The sequence below is a fragment of the Triticum aestivum genome, chromosome 7A, assembly GCF_018294505.1.
Source record: "Triticum aestivum cultivar Chinese Spring chromosome 7A, IWGSC CS RefSeq v2.1, whole genome shotgun sequence".
NCBI classification, from domain to species: Eukaryota; Viridiplantae; Streptophyta; class Magnoliopsida; order Poales; family Poaceae; genus Triticum; species Triticum aestivum.
Genome location: NC_057812.1, coordinates 329127796 through 329131989, shown reverse-complemented (window position 1 = coordinate 329131989; position 4194 = coordinate 329127796).

Below are 4194 nucleotides of genomic sequence, written 5' to 3'. Positions count from 1 at the left end.
CGTCTTCCTCCTCCTCCTCCTGTCAGATCGGCAAGTACAACTGTGGTCAAGCATAACCCCAAGTACGCCAAGGTCAATATGGTGAATGCAGCTCAGGCAGAGGATTCATCAGATGTCATCATGGGTAACCTTCCTATTAGCAATGCTCCTACAAAAGTTCTTTTTGACACTGGTGCATCGCATTGCTTTATCTCGAGACCTTTTGCATCTAAGCATGGGTGGTTTTCTCAAGTTATGCATAAGCCATTAGCAGTTGTCTCTCCGGGTAAATATTTGCTTGCTAACTACGAAGTTCCGGATATTTCTATCTCGATGGGTGATTTCAAGTTTCTGGCTTCTCCAATGATCCTTGGTAACTCGGATATTGATCTTATTCTCGGAATGGATTGGCTTTCTAAGCATAAGGCTCAGCTTGATTGTGCAGCCAGGCAGATTCAATTGACTCATTCGTCTGAGGATGTAATTGTCTTTACCGATCAGGATAATACCATCCGTCTGTTTTCTCTCAATGAGAAGGGTGAATTGGATGCTATCTCGCAAATTCCAGTCGTTTGCGAATATCAAGACGTCTTTCCAGAAGAGCTTCCAGGAATGCCTCTGCACTGGCCAGTTGAATTCGTCATTGATCTTGAGCCCGGCACGGAACCTGTGTGCAAGCGTCCTTACAAGCTCGGACCTGAAGAGTTGAAGGAGCTGAAGAAGCAACTCGATATTCAAGAGAAAATGGGTCTCATCCGGCCTAGTTCTTCTCCGTGGGGTTGTGGTGTTCTTTTTGTGAAGAAGAAGGATGGAACAGACCGACTTTGTGTTGATTACCGTCCATTGAACAAGAAGACCATCAAGAACAAATACCCACTTCCCAACATCAATGAGCTGTTCGAACAACTCAAAGGTGCTCAAGTATTCTCCAAGCTTGATCTTCGTATGGTTCATCATCAGATTCGAATCCGTGAGCAAGATATTCCCAAGACGGCTTTGAGGACAAGCTATGGTTCATATGAATACACTGTCATGTCTTTTGGCCTCGTCAATGCTCCTCCGACGTTCTCTCGCATGATGAACTTCATCTTCAACGCCTACACCAATGACTTCGTTTTGGTCTATCTCGACGACATTCTGGTTTTCTCCAAGAACAAGGAAGATCATGCCAAGCACTTGCGTTTGGTACTCGATAAGCTCAGAGAACATCAGTTCTACGCCAAGTTCTCCAAGTGTGAATTTTGGCTCGATGAGGTTCTTTATCTTGGTCATATCATCTCTGCCAAGGGCATTGCCGTGAATCCTGAGAAGGTGTCTGCAATTGTGAATTGGGAACCTCCTCAGAACGTGAAGCAACTCCGTAGCTTCCTCGGTCTCGCAAGCTATTGCCGAAGATTCGTTGAAAACTTTTCTAAGATCGCGAAGCCTCCTTCTAATCTTCTCCAGAAGCACGTCAAGTACGTTTGGTCTCTGGAGTGTGACATTGCTTTCAACACTTTGAAAGAAAAATTGATCACTGCTCCAGTTCTGACTCCGCCTGATGAATCCAAGCCGTACGAGGTCTTTTGTGATGCCTCTCTCCAAGGTCTTGGCGCAGTATTGATGCAAGAGAAGAAATTTGTTGCTTATACCTCTCGCCAGTTAAAGCCCAATGAGAAGAACTACCCCACTCATGATCTCGAGTTGGCGGCAGTTGTGCATGCTCTTCTGACTTGGAGACATCTTCTATTGGGAAGAAAAGTGGACATTTTCACTGATCACAAGAGTCTCAAGTACATCTTCACTCGGCCTAATCTCAACCTCAGGCAAACTCGATGGGTCAAAATGATTTAAGAGTACAATCCGAGTATCGAGTATACTCCAGGCAAGGCCAATGTACTGCTGACGCATTGAGCAAAAAGGCTTATTGCAACAGTCTTATTCTCAAGCCTTATCAACCCGAGCTTTGTGAAGCTTTCCGCAAACTTAATCTGCAAGTTGTTCCTCAAGGTTTCCTCGCCAACCTTCAAGTCTCTCCTACCTTGGAAGACCAGATTCGCCAAGCCCAGCTTCTTGATGCTATGGTGAAAAAGGTGAAGATTGGGATTGCCAAGAGCCAACCCAAGTACAAGTGCTACCGCCTTGATGACAAGGACACTCTCTTCTTTGAGGATCGTATTGTTGTACCCAAAGGTGACCTCCGTAAAGTGATCATGAACGAGGCTCACAATTCTCTCCTCTCCATCCACCCTGGGAGCACGAAGATGTATCAGGACCTTAAGCAAGCTTATTGGTGGACTCGAATGAAGCGCGAGATTGCTCAATTCGTGAATGAATGTGATGTCTGCAGAAGAGTGAAGGCAGAACACCAAAGGCTAGCTGGTCTCCTCCAACCTCTTGGTATTCCAGAATGGAAGTTTGACCATATTGAAATGGACTTCGTGACTGGGTTTCCTAAGTCCAAGCGTGGCAATGATGCTATATTCATTGTCATCGACAAACTCACCAAAGTGGCTCACTTTCTGCCTATCAAAGAGTCAATCACTGCAGCTCAATTGGCGGAACTCTATACCTCTCATATTGTCTCTCTGCACGGTATTCCACAAGTGATCACTTCAGACCGTGGCAGCATCTTTACCTCCAAGTTTTGGGATTCTTTTCAGAAGGCCATGGGCACCAACATCCGCTTCAGCACAGCTTTCCATCCTCAAACTAGCGGTCAAGTTGAGCGTGTCAACCAGATTCTTGAAGATATGCTCAGGGCTTGTGTGATCTCCTTCGGCATGAAGTGGGAGGATTGTCTTCCTTATGCTGAATTCTCCTACAACAACAGTTTTCAAGCAAGTTCGGGCAAGGCCCCATTTGAAATTCTGTATGGCAGGAAGTGCCGTACCCCTCTCAACTGGTCCGAAACCGGTGAACGTCAGCTTTTGGGTAATGACTTAATCACAGAGGCAGAGGAAATGTGCAAAGTCATTCGTGATAACCTCAAAGCAGCCCAATTCCGCCAGAAGAGCTACTATGATAGTAAGCCCCGTGATTTGGCTTTTGAGATCGGAGATCATGTTTACCTCCGCGTCTCTCCTATGAAAGGGACTCGTCGCTTCGGTATCAAAGGGAAGCTTGACCCTAGATACGTGGGACCTTTCAAGATTGTCAGCAAGAGAGGCGCCTCGCCCATCAACTCGAGCTTCCTTCAAACTTTGCAAATGTTCATGACGTGTTCCATGTCTCTCAGCTTCGTAAGTGCTTCAAGACTCCTGACCGCACCTTCAACTTCGAGGACATTGAGCTCCAAGAAGATCTCTCTTATCGTGAGCACCCAGTTGCTATTCTCGAAGAGACTGAACGCAAGACTCGCAATAAGTCAATCAAATTTCTCAAAGTCAAGTGGTCACACCATTCCGACCGTGAAGCTACCTGGGAAGGCGAGGATCACCTCCGTTCTGAGTACCTGACGTTCTTTCAGTCCTAGATCTCGGGACTAGATCCTTTCGTAGTGGTGGAGTGTTGTAACACCCCGGATGTAACTTTCCCAATTTGTACTCCAACTCTTGCCGTTTCGGCGTTAAGTAATTTTATTTTCTCGGGTTCGGGTCTTTGTCTCCGTGTGTTGCTGTCGTTGTCATGCATCTCATATCATGTCATCATGTGCATTGCATTTGCATACGTGTTCATCTCATGCATTCGAGCATTTTCCCCGTTGTCTGTTTTGCATTCCGGTGCTTCGTTCTCCTCCGGTGGTCATTTCTAGCTTTCTTTCGTGTGTGGGGATTAAACATTTCTGGATTGGAACGAGACTTGCCAAGCGGCCTTGGTTTACTACCGGTAGACCGCCTATCAAGTTTCGTATCATTTGGACTTCGTTTGATACTCCAACGGTTAACTGAGGGACCGTAAAGGCCTCGTGTGTGTTTCAGCCCAACACCCCTCCAATTTGGCCCAAAACCCACCTAAACCCTCTCCATCATCTAGATCGTTCGATCACGATCGCGTGGCCGAAAACCGCACCTCATTTGGACTCTCCTAGCTCCCTCTATGCCTATAAATAGGTCTCTCCCCGAAAATCCGGATCCCCCTCGTCCTCAAACCCTAAAAATCGCCTCCGCGCCGGCCGGACACTTCCGTCCGAGCCGGATGCTTCCGCCGCCGCCAAGCGGGAGCTTCCACGTGGCGCCCCCGGACCACTTCACAGCCTCAGCCACGCGCGGCCCGCTCGGGCCCATCCTTGGCCCC